The sequence below is a fragment of the Erinaceus europaeus genome, chromosome 8 (genome assembly GCF_950295315.1).
Source record: "Erinaceus europaeus chromosome 8, mEriEur2.1, whole genome shotgun sequence".
In the NCBI taxonomy this organism is placed as follows: Eukaryota; Metazoa; Chordata; class Mammalia; order Eulipotyphla; family Erinaceidae; genus Erinaceus; species Erinaceus europaeus.
Window position 1 is genome coordinate 104,169,573 of NC_080169.1, and position 21,347 is coordinate 104,190,919.

Below are 21,347 nucleotides of genomic sequence, written 5' to 3' on the forward strand. Positions count from 1 at the left end.
CGGAGCTGCGCTGAGTTACAGAAACAGTCCAGGAAGGAGACACTGGAAAGCAAAGATGGCAGGCTGCGGCAGGTGGCAGGTCATGGGGATGCATGAAAAGAAAGACAGGGCGATGTACAAATGGCTAAATTAAAGAGGGAACATGCTCAAGGAATGTTGGAACCCTAACTAGAGGGGGCTCTACAGTGTGCAGCAGGAACTGTGGGTCAAATGCAAGCCATGTACGGGGACTACCCTGCAAGGTAAGTGCAGGGAGTGTAGAGAGAAGGCAAGAGGGAAGCTGAGTCTTGAGACACCCCAGGCCCCTGCTTTGTGGGAGTGACAGGATGGAAGATGGGATGGTCAGAGAAATGAGAGCAAAGAGAAGAACCAGCCTGCAGCATTGCTAGACTGGGGAAAGCAGAGTTTAAGAAGAACAGAGACTGAAAACAACAAACAAACAAACAAACAAAAAACCCTAACCAAAACCAAACAAATAAAAACCACACATAGGATATGATCACTAGCAACATGAAGAAATCATCCACTATAGCGCATAAGGCTGAAGCCAGCAGGAAATTGGCAAATAAGGACAATTTTACAGAAATGGAGGCAGGGAGATGAGTTCCATATTCGTTATCGTGTGTGTGTGTGTGTGTGTGTGTGTGTGTGCATGTGTGCGTATGAGATACTCATGCCATAAGAATAATTTTAGTGAGGTCCATCTGGTATTGGAAAAAATACAAAAATAAAGGGCTGAATCAGGCTGGAGGTGACTGAAGAGGGCTTTAGAATAGGTAAAAGAATTTCAGTAGGGTCATGTACAAGGAAGGGGTTGGGCACTGAGAGACGGGAAGGCACTCCAGGTAGAACAGTGAAAGAAGCAAAGGCAGTAAAAGACAAGAGAGGCAGTGACACCAGCAATGGACTCCTTCCTCCCTCCCTCCCTCCCTTTCCTTCCTTCCTTTCTTTCTAGATTCACATGGAGGTTTATAGAGAAAACACCATAGACACTTTCAGCGAGGACATGTGCTATAAGCAGATGAAGGAATTCCCAAGAAGGATGATAATGAGTAAAGGTCGTGTGGAAAAAAAAAAAAAAAGACTTTTCAGTATCCTCTGCAAGAAAACCAAAGGCAGGAAGAAGGATATGGTCCGTGCAGAGTGTGGGTAAGGAGAAGCACACGGAGTTCTTGGCTAAAACAGGAAACCTGCTGTAAAGAAGATTAATAAATGAAGTTGGTGAGATGCAAGAGGAGACTTCAAAAGTGAGGTGAAACATCTGACAGTACAGGGAATTCTTAAAAAAAAGAAAAAAAGTCCCTTGTAAGATAAGGGGAGCACCAAATGTTGGGGATAAGGGCATAGTGTACGTCTGGACAGAGACCAATAGGCTCAGATGCCTCTGTCACAGAAGATGCTCAGCCTGGGAAGGATTAGGCCAGAGACCTTCAAGTGTCCCACAGATACTTCCTACTACAGATTTCATGTTTTAGGAAAATATATAGAGAAGGTACATTTTCGCCTTTATTCTAGAGACCTTTTCCTCACGCTTATGCCTTAACCAGCCCCCTTTTGCTTGCTCTCCAAAATATACACTAAAACTCATTTGATGAACAGTTACAGGGAATTAAAGAAAGTCTGTCATAAATTGCATTTGAAAAACTAGAGTCTGTGGATGTTGATCACCTCTACTTATTCTGTGTAGCCTCGTGATGTCCTCAAGTCCAGTCTAAAATCAGGTGACACGTAAAGACTGAATGTCTGAACAAATATGTCTGAGGAAGAATGATAAGACTGGTAAGAGCAGTTGCTTCAAAGGTGGAGACCTGAAATGGATGGTCAAAGAGCTGAGGAGATTTGCATGTGATGTTTAGGCTTTCTCTTATGAGCATGCGCTATTGATGAGAAATTAATTTAATAGTCAGAAATCAGTATCTATATATCACTGAAAATTGGTATCAAATAGCTGAGGCACTGGAATTCTGAGCAAGAACTGTTCTTGCTTTACATCTTGGTGATAACATTTCTTTTTGGTTCTGTAGCACTAAATTAAAAACCAATTTTGAAGGCTGGTTGAAAACTTTAAGAAAACATGAGACACCAGATATGAAATCCCACATGCAACCTCCACAAAAAGACAAAAACGTAAATTGGAGAAACAGTCAAGATGGCTTCATCATGTCATCAGCTTTCAGGACAAGTCCTTTTGCTTTAGTCACTCAGAAACTGATCAAAAAGACTGAGACTGCCAAATTATTATTATTTTTAATATCTTTATTTACTGGATAGAAACAGTCAGAAGTCGAGAAGGAAGGTGGTGAGAGAGACAGAGAGACACCTGTAGCATTGCTTCAACATTCGCAAAGCTTTTCCCCTGCAGGTGGGGACTGGGCGCATGAACCCTGGTCCTTGTACACTGTGACATGTGCGTTCAACCAGGCGCGCCACCACCCAGCCTGGAAACTGTCCAATTACTTAAGTTACAGGGCAAGTCATTGGAAGGAAGAAGTAACATGGATGAGAGAAAAGCTTGGAAACTCACTCCATCCATGAAATTCTTGTCAGTCACAAAATTCACTCCCTTTTTGTCCTCACTGTTGTCTCCTAACTCCCCTCTCTTTATTGTAATCCTCAAAGCTCAGATCTTTGTCTATGATGTTCATCTAGTTGCACTTGGTGAAGTTACTCTTCCCATTGTGTGTGTGGGGTTTCTATTGTTTTTTCTTTTAATTTTCTTTCTTTCTTTATTGGATAGAGACAGCCAGAAATCAAGAGGGAAGGGGGTGACAGAGAGACACCTGCAGCACTGCTTCAACACTCGCAAAGCTTTCCCCCTGTGTTGTATGCTTCACATTGGTTTTGGTCACCCCCCTGCCCGCCTCCGAGAGATTGTGTCTTTGCCTTTTTGAGGCTTCTCCCTTCTCCCCGCCCCTACCCTATGTACTTCGAGAGTCCCTCTCTGCCACCGGAGGAGAAAGACAGAATAGCACGTTTGCTCGCTCGTGAAAAAAGATTAAACTGTGTTCTCAGATCAGCCGTGTGTCTCTGGTCGTCTGTTACCCGCCCGTGAAGCCAGCCTGGTTAAAACAACATATGGCGCCTACAACGTGGGACGTGACCTGCCCATACCCCAGATAAGTGACAATTTGGCTACCTATGCACTATGGCCTTCTCTTCTGCTTGTGAAGAGATCTCCAAAGGCCTCTGCCCTTTCTTCACGAGACTGTTTCGCTGTTTCTGGAACATTTATCTCTGGACCACTCTGTGGTTTCCGCCCAACGCCAGCCCGCATGAGCCGGCTTTCCAGCCGCGTGGCATGGGACATTGGGCGTGGGCTCCCCCCACGCTGCTCGGCCACTGGCAGCAGCGGCCCATCATGGCACCACCCCGGGGCACCTTGGCCCGTGCCTTCTACACGGCCGGGCCGCCCGCCCTCCTGCTATGAAGTCTGGACAGATCCTGGACCAACCAGAGACCGCGGGCTCCCTACCGAAACTGGGCCCCCTGGCTGAGATCCCCAACTCGGCTCTGAAGTCAGAAAAGCTAGAATACACAGAGATTCCTGCAGAGATCGCTACCTACAATTCCTGGAGCTGAAGTTGCGCAAGAAGCCACCACTGGACAACGCACTCCCTGAACGGCTAAGACAGTATAGATCTAAACTCGTGTTTAAAATGACATGTCTTCGTAACAAAAGTTTTCCTCCTTGTGTATTGAAGACCATGTTTACATATGTGTTTAAAGTTTGGTAAACATTAACTTTAAGGTTAAAAATGTAACTTTAAGGCTATATTCTTACCAGACAGAGTTAAATGAAAAAGGTTTTTAACATAGTTCTCATAAAGGTAAAATTAATTTATATTTAAACTCTGAGTTAAAAATTAGTTAAAAATCAATATATTTTAACTAAGTCTAAAAAAAAAAGAAACCTGTGCACACCTAGGGTGTGTCTCCATCTTCAATGGGTATAACAAAAGGTTAAATAGACTTGTTGATATGTAAAACTCTCGAATCCTTCTCAATTAGAAACGGTAGATTGCACAATGGTTATGCTAATGATTCTCATGCCTTAGATCCCCCCCCCATGGTTCTTCTGTTTACCTTTCCACATTTTATTGTTTAAACTTTAAACAACCTTAAAATCATACTAAAAAAGACTTCCAATTGTAATAGAATTATCAATTGTGGTAAACTTCTAACCTGGTACAAGTTTTGTTTCATAGTAAGTAAATTGCAGCTGTCAAGTTCTCTACAGAAAAGCGGAATTCCAGTAGCTGACCTTCCTCATACAACGTTCACCCCCTGGCATTCTTCTGTGGACATCTGCTTTGGACTGGCACTTCTATCGGACTCACTGGTACACCACTTGGACACTTTACACAACCCTACAGCAGCTTCCCTTTATGCTGCTGGGTTTCTCAAAGACTGACTGCAGCCAGCTGCCTTGGGACTCTAGGCCATAACCCCCCCCCCCCCCATGCTAGGTAATGCCCACAGACCAAAAAAAAAAAAAGCCCGTCAAGGCAAAAGCCCACAGAGGCAGCAAAGGTTCTTTAGCTGATAAAGCCTTGCCCACAGAGGCAAAAAATGGCCCCCTCAGGCCTTCCCTTGGCAGCACACTGGTTCTTGTTGCTCGCTTACATGTTCCTCCATGTTTGTGCCAGTTTCTTTTTTAAAAATGCCTGTACGATATAGGTTTCTGTTCATCCCACACTCCTGATACTATGCTCAATTAGTTAAAAAGAAAAGGGGGAATTATTGTATGCTTCACATTGGTTTTGGTCTCACCCCCCCCCACCGCCTCTGGGAGATTGTGGTTTAGCCCCTGCTAGTTTCACGCCTCTCTTTCTCCCCGCCCCCTACCCTACATACTAGGAGAGTCCCTCTCAGCTGCCGGAGGAGAAAGACAGGAGAGCACATGTTTGCCCGCTCGTGAATAAAGATTAAACTGCGTTCTTAGCTCAGCCGTGTGTCTCTGGTCATCTCTGTTACCCGCCCGTGAAGCCAGTCCAGTTAAAACAACACCCCTGCAGGTGGGGACTGGGGGCTCGAACCTGGGTCCTGGCACACTGTAACATGTGCGTTCAACCAGGTGGCCACCACCTGGGTTTCTACTGTTTTGCGTGTGACTGAGTGGACACTCTAGTGGCTCTCCATTGGTTAGTTGTGATCTTAAGTTTCTTTCTTTCTTTTTTTTTTTTTTGATCTTAAGTTTCTTTGGGATTAGGTTAGGTTCAGTTCTTTATAACAATAATGTCATTGGAAGCCAGGGATTAGATCTGATGGTTCTTCCTAGATTCTTCCTAGCACTGAGACCTCTACACTAAGCACTAACTGGATATGTTCAAGCTATTTGGTTTCCATTTTCTCATCCAAAGATTTTCCTCATACTCTTGACTAATATCATTAGCTCATGATCACACATTAATTAAAACATTACACTTACTTTAGGTTCAAGAAGTCACTGAGATTTTTAGTTCTTTCTTAGAAAAAGCTCTCATTCTTGCCCTTTAGTGACTCCTTTCACCACCCTTGGTTAAGCTTCAGTTCATGCGCACGCCATTACTACTCACCTCCAAATAGTCTCGCTGCCCTCAGCTGTCTCCTGTTTCAGCTCGTCAACATCAAGTCTAGCAAACACCTGCCAAGCAAAACGCCCACCTTTTCCAGGACTTCGGGCAGGACTCTTCCTTATTCCTCTGCATTCCCCATAACTAATTTTGCTTCTAAAATATTTCCTGTATTCCCTGCCTCTTTACAATCTACTCTGTGGTGCTGAGGAAAAGAGAAGCAACAGAAACTCCTACTAAAATACTATTTATCTATTCTGGCCTCAAAGTGAAGGACAGATGGTGACACCTGCAAGGCTGATTTCAAACGCAATTTAATATGAACCAGCATAATAGCCAAAGAGCACAACTACACATATTCCTAATGTCCACGACCCAAGCCATGTTATACAATTAGAAAATCATTTGCTGAATTTATTTCGTTTTTCAGTGGTGGTGAGTAAGGGCACTATCTACAACAGCAATAAGTTTCCATAGGAACTAATTTCATTTCTGAGAGTTTGAACAGAGAAGCTTAAAAAAAAAAAAAGCACTCAAACATCACTTTTTTTTATACAGTGCTTTGCATTTCTCAAAAGCAGAATATTAAAAATATTAACCTCTTAATTCTCTGAAAACTCCTGCAAATGAGAAGATTGTTGGTATCTGGGAAATGAATATGTTTCAGTTATTAGGTAGGGAAGGTGAGATGCTAAGTCACCTGTTTCATCTTTAGTATTAAGCACAATTAAATACACATGGTAATATTATTTACCAATTTTTAGAAGACAAGCGTGCTGTGAATTCAAGTAGCTAAAATTTCCCTACTTAATACTCCAGACAAGAAACTAAGGATTAGAAGGAAATACACCTCAAAATCATTCTGTCACTGATAAAAGTGAAACTTTATTTTATTGCAACCAGGGTTATCGCTGAGGCTCGGTGCCAAACCCACTGCTCCCGGTTGCCATTTCCACGCCCTCCACCTTTTTTCTTTCTAATTTTTACAAGATAGGACCAAGAGAAACTGAAAGAGGAGGGGGAGATTGAGAGGAAGAGAGAAAAACTGACACCTGCAGATCTGCTTCACCAATCATGAAGTGGACCCCTGCAGGTGGAGAGTGGGGGACTTGAACCCAGGTCCTTATGTGCGCTTAACTGGGTGTGCCACCACCCGGCCCTCAAAGTGAAAACATGACATGGGACATGTAATCACACTGAGCGGCAACCAGCTATGGAACATCCAGAGGCAAGCTAATTTAACATTTTGCATGTACTTCTCTCTTCATTCTAATTAACCAAAGGAGTCAGTCTGAACGCCATGAGACAACATTAAATTCCGAAACATCATATGATCTCAGACCCTTGTGATACATAAATGGATTTAGGTTTTTGTTTTTTTTTAAAGGGGATCGTCAAGATTTAGCAAATTGGCTTAACATACTAGGCGACTGCTGAGACTGAAATTAACAGGACCAGCCATGAAGGCGAAAAAACAACAGCTTACTTCATGAAATCCTCTAAGTGATTATGATGAGCCTCATACCCGAGGATTTCAGAGGTGGAATTTCAATGGTTCCTACAGAAAGGGATAATGATGTATTACTGCTGGACCAAACAATGCATTTCTCAATTCCTGTCCTGGACTGGATTCACCATGCTGAGCTCCATTAGTTTTACATCTCCCTCAGGGTTCCAATCCAGCAGTATTAATCTAAGCCACTACACACAGCCCCAATCTACATATGGCTGCCTGACACATGTCCCTTAATACAGCTCTCCTGGCGAGTGTTTCCGGAGGGGGACAAAGAAGGGGGGAAAAATCAACTATAAAAACCAGACAAGCTCAAATTGCTACAAATTCAGAAGTAGATGCTAAATCCCATCCACAGTGATTTTACATTTCCATGGAAAACTCACTCGCTCTTGTCCTCTTTACAATGGTGATCTCATGTCCTCTCCTACCTCTTCAAAAACCTCACCCCTAACCTCTCCTTGTTTGTGCTTGGTCATTTTTCGTTGACAAAGTGAAGCAGAGAAGCCAAGAACTAACAGCTCTCATCTGCCTATCACAGAAACCTGGGTCTGTGCCTTTCTTATTATTTTGGAGGAAGGGTGTCGCTCTTACAAAAAGAAAGACAAGTCCTACGTCTAAAGCTAGAGCTGCCCCTACCAATCCCCAACACTTTCTCTCTCTTTCTCTCTCCCCCCCCATCCACTGGAGTTGCTTTTCTCCTATTATATCTTTGCTAGATTATTTTTTACTAATACCAATTATTACCTAGAGCAGTGCTACTAGTAGAATTTTTGCAGTGCTAGACAGAACACTTGAAATGAGACCAGCGTAACCAAGTAAATTGAGTAAATTTCACTCAATTTTAATAAATTTCAGTGGTCACACATGGTCAGTGGCTAGCACATTTTTTTTTTTTTTGAGCAATAGCTCTAAATAAACAATCCACATAAGAGTTAGAGACTGTTCATGTAATCTGGAGGTACCCACAAAACATTCAGGTGGTGGCAAAAGAAAAGTTGCCCCGGGTTTTTGATAAAAGGATTAAAAAGTCACAGTCATGGGCAGGGGTAGATAGCATAATGATTATGCAAAGAGACTCTCATGCCTGCAGCTCCAAAGTCCCATGTTCAATCCACTGCCACTACAAGCCAGAGCTGAGCAGTGCTCTGGTTAAAAAAAAGAAAAAAAAAGAAAAAGAAAAAAAAAAGCTAAAATAAAAAGTCACAATCATTTAAAATCAAACTTCCAGCATGGGTTATACAATTAACATAAACCTATATCTCTTTTCTTTCCCCAACTATGTTCTCATGGGGAGTAACAGTCTTCCCTGTGAATAAATGGAATTGTGTTGGAAGTAATTACACTTGGCACAGACTTGCCCACTGCTGTTCTTGTGACTAGGCAGTGAGGGGGGGAGGCAACAGAATGGATAGCAAACTGCTTTAATTTGCCCTCATTGGAACAAAACCCTGCCTTCAACAAGTTGGATGTTTTGACCATAATAAACATCGCACAGTTAAAAGTTTCATGGTGGTTCAACCAATATTCAAACAGGCCAGAAACTGGTTTTTAGCCTCTTCTAAGTGAGTTTCTGGATCTTCGGTGTCTTAAATGTCATTAGATAAATATATATATATATATGTGAATATCTAGCAGGTCACAAGGTAGAAATTTTAGACTTAGCTCTCTAATTTGATCAGTGTTGACTATCAAAAACAGGAAAAATTTGACTAGTCTGAGAGAAGACTGCCGGAGTTCTGGAAGAGGATGATCATAAATACTGCTAAGATTTTTTAAAATTATTATTTCTATATTTTTATTCAGAGAGAAGGGGGTGGGAACTCTTCACCGCTTCTGAAGCTTCTTCTCTGCAAGTGGGGACATGAATCTGGGTCCTGTGCCCTGTAATGTGTGTGCTCTACCAGGTGGAGTACTGCTAAGACTTATAACTTTAGGGGGAGGTTCGAAAAGCAGGAAAATTAATGGAGGTAAACAAATTTTTTTTTTCTTCCTGGGTTATTGCTGGGGCTCGGTGCCTGCACTACAAATCCACTACAAATAGCCTCCTGGAGGCTATTTTTTTTTCCTTTTGTTGCCCTTGTTATTATTGGATAGGACAGAGAGAAATGGAGAGGATGGGAAGACAGAGGGGGAGAGAAAGATAGACACCTGCTTCACCAATTATGAAATGAAACCCCCTGCAGGTGGGGAGCCAGGGGGCTCGAACCTGGATCCTTACTCTGGTCCTTGCACTCTGCACCATGTGTATGCTTAACCTGCTACACTACCACCTGGCCCCCTTAGTTTTTTTTTTTTTTTAATTCATAGTCACTCATAAAACACTCGGGGTTTTGGAGTCGGGCGGTAGCACAGTGGGTTAAGCCCACATGGCGTCAAGCACAAGGACTGGCATAAGGATCCTGGTTTGAGCCTCCAGCTCCCCACCTGCAATGGGGGGGTCGCTTCACAAGCAATGAAGCAGGTCTGCAGGTGTCTATCTTTCTCTTCCCTTCTCTGTCTTCCCCTCCTCTCTCCATTTCTCTCTGTCCTATTCAACCACAATGACATCATCATCATCATCAACAACAACAATAACAACAAACATAACCACAACAATGTTAAACAACAAAAAAGAAAGGGAATCAAAAGGGAAAAAAAATCACTAGAGGTTTTTATTAAGACTTGTCAGCATGATGGGAGAGCAACTATAATATTAACTGCTACCAAATACTATCAATGCTACCACTTTTTGATCTAACATAGTAGTTTTCAGGGTCATTATTTAGACCAAAGGAAGAATGTGACAGGTAGGAAGTTGACACTCTTCAGTATTCAGGTGAGGTCATATGACTAGAATCTGATTTCTCTACTAGCTAAGTAGGCCTTCTGCCCATGAGACTGTACTTCAGAAATGCACCAAAGGTTAATATCTTTGCATATGTTACAATTGCTAATCAAAATGGAGTGTTAATATATTCTTTTACTCATTAGAAAGAAAATGGCCGCTAGGGCTGAACACTTAAGGCCATTTCATCAACAGCTGCTTCTGTCCTGATCATTTCTGAGGTTCCTTGTAAAAGAAAAAAGTGAATTTCACAGGTGGTCTGATTGCCTGAAGAGGCAAGAGATGGGCTGATAAAGAAAGGGAGGAAGGAAGGAAGGAGGAAAGGAAGAAATAAAAAGAAAAAAGAAAAACCTGTTGTGTGGTATTTTCTTTCACTACACTTGAGGTTAAAATTGCACCAACAGCCTTTATTCCTTCCTTCCCTGGTGCAGTTGTTGTAAGTGAAGGAGAAAACAGATTTTTTACATATGCTTCCCAAGCAGGGGTAGCAATATAAAGGCAAAATGCCAACTCCTTCAGTGCTGATGCCAGTGATAGACATCACCAATCAATCCTGATGCTCCCGGCTGAGCCTTGCCACAGATAGATGCAGGATTCTTCCCAACAAAATGCAGCAGGGAGGTCCCTACACTCACTTGGTGTGCGTGCACCGGGCTGAATTTCCTTGCTTTCCCTGGCACTAACGTTTCCCTTGTTGCTGCAATTTCGTGAGGGGTTGGGTTTGACCCTTGTTTGTACACTTTCCTAGGGTCCTGTAGTCCATCCAGGTGGCATTATTTTGTGATGGTGGAATTCCTTCCAATAGGCACCAAGGATTTTTCAAGTGAGAAAGGCAAGTAATAATAAGTAGCCATTTCTGGCTCAGTCCACACCCCCTCTCAAAGGCCAGCAGAACTAGGAAAGATCATATGTGCTTAATAGTCCATTACTTTACTTTCTGGAGAAAGTGAAAAACAAAAACAAAAAAAAATGGGGAGGAATAAAACAGGACCTATTAATGTTTAAGTCTTGATCTTAACTTCTCCTACTTTAAAAGTACATTTGAACAGCCAGGTAGAATTCACATGCTAGCATGCTTGAGAACATGCATGCAGATTTAAAGCCCAGGTCCCCACATGGATAGTGGTGGTGGTGGTGGGGTTATGAGCAGTGGAGCAGGACTTCAAGCAGCTCTCCCTTTCTATCTGTCTTTTACCTATTAAAAAAAAAAGGTGAATTTGAGGTTCAAATTCAGCACTTCTTTTATAAGGACACATTTAAAGGAAGGTTTCATAAGCATCTCAGTATCTTCCCCATATATTAACATACTTGCTCATTTGGCTTCTCATTTAATTGTACTCTCCAGCAACCCCTTAATGATACCATCTTGCATTCAACCTCCGTAATCTGGCTCCCTGCACCTCTGAGAGTGGGACTTCCTGGGCACTGTCTTACAGCCTGCCTGCTGCTGTGGGCCAAAGTGAGTCTCCCCAGCTGCTGCTGTGCTTCCTGCCTGATGACAGGGGCCTGCCTGATCGCTCTGAGCCATTCCAGGTACAGAAGCCTTCCAGGAAACAAGGAGCTAGCCGATACAATCTGCTTGTGTGGGAGCCAGTCTTCTTCCAAGGATCGCTTCCGCCTGTGTTTCTTTTTCTGCTGCTTAAAAAACAGATGAAATTCTTTTTGGCTGGGTGGTGGCACACCTGGGTTTGAGCTCAGGCTCCCCACCTGCAGGAGGGAAACTTCACAAATGATGAAGTAGGTAGGTCTGCCGGTGTCTTTATTTTTCTCTCCCACTCTCCTCTCACTTTCTCTCTGTAATACTAAATGGAAGGAAGGAAGGAAAGAAGGAAGGGAGGGAGGAAGGGAGGGAGGGAGGGAGGGAGGCAGGGAGGGAGGGAGGCAGGGAGGGAGGGAGGGAGGGAGGGAGGGAGGGAGGAAGGTCGGAAAGTCGGTCTGTCTCAGACTTGCATAAATGAGCTCCTCCCTGGATAAAGAAATCAGAGGAGCCAGGTGGTGGCACAACTGGCTGAGCACACATTTTACAACGCACAAGGACCCAGGTTGGAGCCCCTGTCTCCACCTGCAGGGGGAAAACTTTGCGAGTGGTGAAGCAGGGCTGCAGGTGTCTCTCTGTTGCTCTTCCTATCTCCCTATCCCTCTCAATTTCTCACTGTCTGTATCCAATAACTAAATAAAGATAATAATAACAGTAGTAAGATGGAGAGGGAAGAGGAGGAGGAGGAGGAGAAAAAGAAGAAGAAATCAGCAGATAGTCTGAGTATAGCAAAACCTTAATGGAAATTAGACAGATGGGACCTAGAAGTCTCGGAATAATTTGGAACATGGAGTAGGAAGTAAGTCTCCGCTGGAATGTGATAGCTAGGAACACAAGCACTAGACAGAAGAGAACCCTGGGGCATCTCTGCCTCTACGTGGGACCTGAAAGAAGGCGACGGTATCTCCCGTGCAGGTGTTTCTCTAGCTTCTCACACCAGGAAGAGCTGGTCCCAAGGGAATGTCTACAGAAGGGACGACACTCAGCTGCTTTCCCAAGATCTGAACAGAATTCAACTAAATTTTCTGGGGTCCTGAGCTCTTTCTTATTCCTTCTTTTTCCTTTTTGGCATCACGCATAATGTATCTGTCCACGGGACAAACAGTGATGCCTTCCTCCACAATTGAATTTGCATAAAGGAAAATGCAGCTGCCTTTCTTGCATATTAAGACAGCAACTGGGCTGAGAGAGCCCAAAGAAAGATTTCAAAGGGAGGGAAAGTTTCTTTGCAGCATGAAAAGACACTCCACTCTGCCACACCAAAGTGCATTGAAATGGGAACAACCGAGGCAAAGTGGTGCCTATTCTCCTTGGGGACAAAAGTCCTTTTGAGGAGGAAGTGATAGGTGCCTTTCCCAACCCCCCCCCCCCCACCCCAGAAGAGCCACCTGCTACTACTTGGGAGCTCCTGCGGATATGGAGGAGTCAGAACTGCAGGCCTTCCATCTCAGGCTCTTGTGTGGGAGACTGTGCTCACACGTGCGCCCGCAGGCAAAACCAATAGGTAATTATTGGATGCTGTCAGTGGGGGAAAACATAGCCATCAAGTCCTCTGTTGAATGAGTCCCTCTTAGAAGACTAGCATTACATCATTCGCTACTGTTGAGAGGAAGCTTCTGGAGACACAGGCTTGCTCAAATGAAAGCAAGCAAGGGGCCCATTTTTTTTTTTTGGGGGGGGGAAGGGGTGAAGATACCAAATTGCCCAGAGGGAGCATCCCCATCCTTAAACTCACAACAGAGCACTCGAGGATAATGATGGCAATTAGCGTTGGTTATTGTTTGCCATACAAATGAATCTAATAACAGTGCTGCTAGCAGTGCTTCTTCTTCTTTTTAATGCGGTATCTTCTTCACGTGGCAACCTTTCCATAAATCAAAGGAAAAGCCAATACCAGACAGTTTCTTGTACAGGCTGCCTGACAATAAAAGTTAACACTGAGCCTTTGCCGTTATCCATCTTCATAAATGTGTCCATGATGTGGCAAAGCCGCTTCACATTACAGTGGGGCTGTCACTAATGCATGCAAGGTAGTGACCCTCTAGGTTAATGGGACTTGACAATTGGTACAGTTTTAATTGAGCCAGAAAAAGAAATGGCTCTCTTAGTTTCTACTGGAAAGATATAGTTTTCTCTTTTATGCCCGGGATTCAGCTAGGTCTGGCTTAGCAAATGTCTATGATCAAGTCTGAGACTTACAGAACAGAAACGACAAAACTGGTAGGTAGGATGTCAGAAGATAACTTGTTCTGAGTTAATTGTCTTTCTTGTTAGACAGCCATAATGACTTAATCATGTCATGTGTCCAACCTGGAAATGTTAATGACATGTAATTTGGTTTGGGACAATTATTATCTCAATTTGGCCATCTTAGCAGAAGTGAAAAATAGCCCTCAAGAATCATGAAAGTCAAGAAGTTCTAGAAGTCCAAGTATTGATACTCATTCAGAATGTATTGGAAATGAACTCTGGCAATTAGCAAGCAGCTGACAAAAATCAGCCTTCTATTAATAGCCTGCAACAAAGATAATCAACAGCTAAATGAATCAGACAATTAAAGCCACAGTCCTCCCATTTTATGACTAGATTTATTTCTGTGTGAGCCTGCTAAGTGTGGGTTAGGTGCTAGGGTGCTGGAAAAGATTCTTCCCAGACAATAGTCTTTAAAAAAATTTTTAATTGAGTTAATAATGATCGACAAGACTATAGGATAAGAGGGGTACAATTCCACACAATTCCCATTACCAGAGTTCCACAGCCCATCCCCTCTATTGGAGGCTTTCCTATTCTTTTTTTTTTTTTTAAATATTTATTTATGTATTCCCTTTTGTTGCCCTTGTTGTTTTCACTGTTGTTGTAGTTATTATTGTTGTTGTTACTGATGCCGTTGTTGTTGGATAGGACAGAGAGAAATGGAGAGAGGAGGGGAAGACAGAGAGGGGGAGAGAAAGATAGACACCTGCAGTCCTGCTTCACCACCTTTGAAGCGACTCCCCTGCAGGTGGGGACCTGGGGGCTCGAACCGGGATCCTTACTCGGTCCTTGTGCTTTTGTGCCATGTGCGCTTAACCTGCTGCTCTACTGCCTGACTCCCACACTTTCCTGTTATTTATCTCTCTGGGAGTATGGACCCAGGATCCCTATGGGGTGCAGAAGGTGGGAAGTCTGGCTTCTGTAATTGCTTCTCTGCTGGATATGGGCGTTGGCAGGTTGATCTATACTCCCAGTCTGTTTCTATCTTTCCCTAGTGAGGCAGGGCTCTGTAGAGATGGGGTTCCAGGACACATTGGTGAGGTCATCTGCCTAGGGAAGTCAAGTTGGCATCATGATAGCATCTGCAACTTGATGACTGAAAACCATTAAGATACAAAGCAGAACAAACTGCTTAATTAATAATCAGGAACCTAAAGGATAGAGCAGATGAGATTTGGGGGGGGGGGGTCTCCATTTTGGAAAAAGCAAGGAAGTCTATTTTAGGTATATTCTAAGGGGCCCATGAGTTTACTAATTTTTGTCTGAGCCTGACAGCTAACATGCAGGAGGGCTAAAGGTATTGTCTGGGGGAGATGGTGTCAGAGTTGGAAATAGGACTAGAAAGCTGGCTCAGGGAAGAGAGTAGCTCTCAAATGTGGGCAAAGTATATACAATAGTCAATAGTCTTAGCCCACCTGTAGGCTTTCTATTGGGCTCAGGCAAAAATGACTAAAACCACGGGCCCCCTGGAATATATCTAAAATAGACTGCCTAACTTTTTCCCACATCAAGACCCTGAGTTTCATTTGCTCTATTTTGACCTTTAGAGGTTCCTGATTATTAAACAAATTGTCCTGTTTTATATCCTTCTGCTTTTCAGCTACCAAGTTGCAGATGCTACCATGATGCCATCCTGACTTCCCTGGGCAGAGGACCTCACCTCCCCAGAGGGCTACACCACTAGGGAAAGATAGAGACAGGCTATGGATCGAAGCCATTACAAAAGTCAGACCTCCCATTTTCAGCACCCCATGAGGAATTTTGGTCCAAACTCCCAGAGGGAAGATTGCAGTGGGAAGGATGAGATACAGAACTCTGGTGGTGGGAATCATATAGAATTGTATCTTGGAACTCTGCTTCCCCAGAGCCCTTCCCCAATGGGAAAGAGAAAGGCAGACTGGGAGTATGGATCGACCTGTCAACACCCATGTTCAGCGGGGAAGCAATTACAGAAGCCAGACCTTCCACCTTTTGCATCCCACAATGACCTTGGGTCCATACTCCCAGAGGGTTAAAGAATAGGAAAGCTATCAGGGGAGGTGATGGGATACGGAGTTCTGGTGGTGGGAATTGTGTGAAATTGTACCCCTCTTATCCTATGGTTTAGTCAGTGTTTCCTTTTTATAAATAAAAAATAAAAAAAAACAATTGTACCCCTGTTACCCTACAATCTTGTTAATTATCATTAAATCACTAATAAAATAAAATAGAGACAAAGAAACAGAATAAAATAGAATTCTTGCCCTTATGGTGGTTCATATCAACTGGGAATGAAACTCATACACTATAACTTGATATGCAGCTTTGGTATGGCTAAAGTTTCTTCAAACTCCCAAGGCTATATAATTCCTACTTAGCTTTTTAGACAACAGTTTTTATCTACAGTAATTCAAGGACCCTTCCTGAGAAAATATGCAGAGAGTTAAAGTTGAAAAGAATTAAGGAAGGGGGACGGGTGGCAGTGCACTGGGTTAAGCACACACAGTGTGAAGTACAAGAACTGGAGCAAGGATCCTGGTTGGAGCCCCAGGTTCCCCACCTGCAGGGGGTTTGCTTCGCAAGTGGCGAAGCAGGTCTGCAGGTGTCTGTCTTTCTCTCCCCCTCTCTGTCTTCCCCTCCTCCCTCAATTTCTCTTTGTCCTATGCAACAGCAGCAGCAACAAAAATGGAAAAAAAGACGGCCGCCAGGAGCCTTGGATTTGTAGTGCAGGTAGCGAATCCCAGTGATAACGGGGGGGGGGGGGACAAGCATGAAGAATTTTTTTTTTTTGAATGAGAGTTCTGGCCACATCACTGAAAAGTGCTATAAAGATGACTGACCTATAGCTCATGCCTTTTACTTATGATTTATTTATGGAGAGGGAGGGAGGGGGAGAGAGGAGTGTGTGTGTGTGTGTGACAAGAGAAAGAGACAGGGAGGGAAGGAGAAAACAGAAGGCTTGGGCACATTTATTTCTAACTTATCAATGGTTTACAATATTACAGAATTCAGGGGTGTAGCTTTATACTGTTATATGGGTATAAGATTCACTTCACTCATCACTAAGTTCTAATGTCACATCACTATCTGAAAGGTCTCTATTCATTCCCCCCCTCTTTTAGAAACCACTGTACTTTTCACTGAGACTAAGAATGAGTTTTACTAGTCTGTTTGCTTCATCTATTTATATTCCAAATGTGAACAAAACCATGCAGTTAACTGTCTTCCACGATCTTCCTTATTATACTTCACGTAATCACTGTGTTCCATTCATCTTCTCTAGCAGGTACTACTTTATTTCTTTTGATAGCCAAATAGCATTTTGTTGAGTATCTATCCCTCAGCTTCTCAGGTGGCCATCTGCCAATGGGCATTTAGACTGATTTCATGCTTTGGCTATTGTGAATAATGTCACTGTGATTACCGGGGTGCAAAGAAACCTTTATAGTGAGTGTTGTCATATCTTCAGGTAAGTGCCTACAAGGTGTAACGCAGGAATATATGGCATTTCCTTCATTTCCCCCCTAAGATAACTTCATGCTGTATTCCACAGAAGCCGCACCAATTTACACTCCAGGGGCTCTCACTTTCCAAGAAAGAGAGGTGCACAGGAGCCTACAGGAATTGGGTTGCCATAGGAGTTCACAAGAACACAGAGGGAACAGTTAACTCTGTCTTTCTTTGAGCAAAGATGGTGGTCAGGGAAGTGTCAAGAAAAACTTAAAAAAAAAAAAAGGCACAACAACAAGACAGATTTTTGACAAATGGACACGTTTCTCAGAAGGAAAATGGAGAGGGTGGGCTATGCAAGAGCACAGCTGCAGGAGTAGGAAGGTGACAGTGATGTCCTTTCTGTATGACCGAACTGTGAAGCCCATAAAAGTTAGGCAGAGGATGAGGCTAAGAAGGTGCCAAAGGTTATTTTCATATTGCGCTTTAATATCCTAAGTTTGGGTTGTTTGTTGCAACATCTATATTGTGATTTATTGGATATTGTCAATTATTCGACTTCGAAGCAGAAACTTATTTCGCTTTTAATCATATGGATCAGACTGATGAATGAGTCTCTTCACACCGCAAGGCAAGCTGTTAAGAAAAATACTATTATCGTTTGCCACTCCTTATCCCCGCAAATCAAGACTATCAAAACCCTGTACAACCGAGCAAATAAATTTGGGTGCTGAGACTGATATGAGGTTGTAGCATCATTCTTCAGCCCTAATTTTGCAACATCCTATCCATGAAAATAAGCTTTATCACTTTCTTGGTACTAAGCAAAGGTTGTAAATAAGCTTACAAACTGGAGTTGCATTAATAAATTAGTGGAGTATCAAGTGTTAAAATTCTACTTGCTGCAGCAAAAGAAAAATGTTTGTGGGACTAAAAGATAAAGAAGGGCTGAACTTCCCAAGATTTCTAGATTTCCCTTTCCTACTCTACAGGGACCTACTCTCACCGTCACCCCCCCCAACGCCAATAAAAGTAGCACAGGCAATAAGACTGTCTAATCATTTAAAATCCAAAATGCAGTTTAAATAGTTTTTCACTCTCCCTCCATCTTTCATTCTTTACCACAAATATCAAGGGGTTAAATAGGATTTGGAGGACTAACTGAACATCTAACCACAAACATCATTTTTATTTCTGGGAAAGATTATGGGCCCAAATGCCAAGCAAACTGACTTCAGAACAGAATTTGGGATGAATCTTATTTGTTCGTTTTAGACTACCAACCTATAATTGCTTATAATTTTAAATCTATGTAAACATTCTAAAGGTATGACAGATTATTAAATGAGAACTATACTGTCAACTAACAACAGCTACATTATTCAAACACAGCCGCCCATAAGCATTCTGAATTAAATTATGTACTTCAGAGCATACCCCCCCCCCCAATAATTATTATTTTGAGTAGTACTGCTAACTGTTGGTTAATGAGTTGACAGAAAACATTTGTCTTTAAACACATGGTTTTTAGTGGCATGGTATATTCTCAGCTAAAGCTTTATGTATCCAGAGATTATACTCTCGGAGAATATAGACTGGGTTATATGGGGAGCATCAGTTTTAGTGCACACACATAATTCACTCATCAGAAATCTGAACTACTGATGACCTAAGTATTGAATGCTTGAGATATGCCAAAAATAGGGATGGATTATATTTAATGCCTATATAACATCTTTGTTGAGTTCTACCTTTCAAGAAAGTAAAATGAACTAAAATGGTAGAGGAGAGGAAGAAAGGAGTTTGCTGGATTAAGTCAATTTGCATTCAATGAAGGGAGATCTAGAAAGATTATAAACAATAAGAATATTCACTAGTTGAATTACTATCAGTAGCTGAACTAGTGACCTTACAGAATGAAAGAATGAAGAGAAGTCTTAAAAAGTTAAAAAAAAAAAAAAGACATGAAGACCAAGAAACACAGGTAAGAGAAAATGAATGTGTTTTCTGGTAGTTGCTACAAGAAAAAAAAAAAATCTATAGCATATTAAACACTGTTAAGCATCCTTTTTCCTATATACTGCTTCTGAGATATTGTATCACACAGAAGTGGGATTTGGTGACATTAAGTACAAGTAGCTGTATCATTAATAAGAGTAGATCAGCCAAAAGCTTAGCACTCAGATGTAGCCTTAATGCACTCTGGAGAAACAATCTCATTTTCCTTGCATCATCAAGTTCTGAGAGTAGATTTTTCATTTGTCTTGTCATCAGTTAAAAAAAGGTGAAGATGTGTATACATTTTGGCTTTCCATTCTTTCTTCTACTAAATCAGTTTCTCAGTGCTTCAGTTTCCAAATGCTCTGAAAGAGGTATGGATTGACATTTCTGCCGAAAGACAATTTTTTTTCGCTCTGTAGTTTTTTTTTTCTTTCCCCAGAGTTAATGGAAAAAGTTCTACCACTAATCTTTTCAACTCACCTCTGAGGAATTACAAACTAGCAGCAAAAACTGTACAGGTTGTGCCAAAATGTCATATTCTTAAATCACACAAATCAAAAAAGCTAGAAATCTCCACCAAATAAATGGACTTTTCCTTTCCCTTTGTTTTCAGTGGAGCTGTGGGAGGTGAGACTGACATCCACCCTGTAATAAACACTCAAGCTAAGTAACCTGGGTCTTACCAAACAATCTCATTAGAAACCGACTCAGACTGACAGCTGCCTGTTGGTATGCTTCTAGTTCTGCTTCTGGAATCCCTTCTGTTACATTGCTTGACATTGTGGTCTATTTACATGGTCACTCTGTTACATTGGTTTGGTCTCACTCCCCCTGCCTCCGGGAGATTGTGGTTTAGTCCTTGTCTAGAAGACAGAGAGGGGGAGAGAAAGACTGACACCTGCAGACCTGTGAAGTGACTCCCCTGCAGGTGGGGACCTGGGATCCTTATGTCAGTCCTTGTGCTTTGCACCACCTGCGCTTAACCCGCTGTGCTACTGCTCAACTCCCAATATATGTATTTTTAAGTTAATTTACAGCATTTAAATAAAAAAAATGATATTGGGGGCCAAGTGGCAGTGCACTTGTTTGAGCACACACATGTTAACACGAGCAAGGACCTAGGTTCAAGCTCCCAGTCACCATCTGCAGAGGGAAAGTGTCACGAGTGGTGAAACAATGTTTGCAGGGACCCCCTCTCCTTCTTTCCCCCTATAGTCCCCTTTCCTCTCAAATCCTCTATATCTCTACAAAATAAATAATAAGTAAATGACATTTTAAAAAAGTGATCTTAGGCCAGCAAGCTAGTTCACTTGGATAGTGTACTTGCTTTGTCAGTACATAGTTCAGAGTGGTCCCTAGCCCCCACTGCTCTGAAGGAAGCTCTGGTACTGTGGTATCTTTCTGTCTCTCAATCTGAAAAAACAACAACAACAATAACAACAAAAAGAAACCGCAGGCATAGAATAGTGACATCCAAATGACAACCAAAGGACAACAGTGATGACAATAACACAACAAAGATATCGCATAACATGGACTGCAGAGACAGTTGTGAAATAAGGAATAGCACATTAACTCTTTGTGTTCCCTTGCTACTGTCCTCGGATTTTCCCAAACAACATCCCATAAACCAAATTTTTCTAGAACTCTTAATAATAATAATAAAGTACCCTATTCCCATGCTTCAATTTCTCAAGACTCTAAACTTTGTCAAGAATACATATTAAATGCTGACATTGGTCATCTACATGACACGGCAATTTCTGATTTCTACAAGCACACACATGCAGTGAATATTAAACTTGTGTCTTTGATTTGAAACTTCTAGCAAGAATAACTGACTTAAAAGACATAAGCTTTGTCAACTGTCAGGGCTTCACCACTCCAGGCTATTTTTTTTTTTTTAAGGCAGAAAAAGGACACAGAGAAAAGGAAAGATACCACAGCATTAAAGCCTTCTATAATGCAATGTTCGGAGTAGGCAGGCTTGGACCTGGGTTGCATGCATGGCGGTGCACCTGGTTGAACACACCATCCAGGTGAGCTATTCTGCAGGTCCTTGAAAGACACAGAATTTTAATGGTGGGACTATAGGCACCAGATCTAGGTTAGAAGCAGTTTAAAGTTACAGCTGAGTTCTCATACTCTGTTAACTCTGCCTTCCAAAAACATGGCATGCGCAGTCCTTTAAATCTAACTTTCTTTATGATCGTGGTCATTCCAACCATTTGTAGC

The 21,347-nt window shown here is 42.3% G+C and overlaps 1 protein-coding gene and 1 long non-coding RNA gene across 2 annotated transcripts in view; one reads left to right on the forward strand and one right to left on the reverse strand.

Moving 5' to 3' along the window:
• CHCHD3 (coiled-coil-helix-coiled-coil-helix domain containing 3) overlaps positions 1-21,347 on the reverse strand; it is a 346,441-nt gene that overhangs the window by 22,193 nt on the left and 302,901 nt on the right. The gene's annotated exons all lie outside the window — the stretch shown is intronic.
• On the forward strand, positions 11,313-15,389 carry LOC132539799 (uncharacterized). Its single transcript, XR_009551091.1, has 3 exons — positions 11,313-11,425; positions 12,809-12,933; positions 15,283-15,389. It is a non-coding gene; the product is annotated as an uncharacterized LOC132539799 (long non-coding RNA).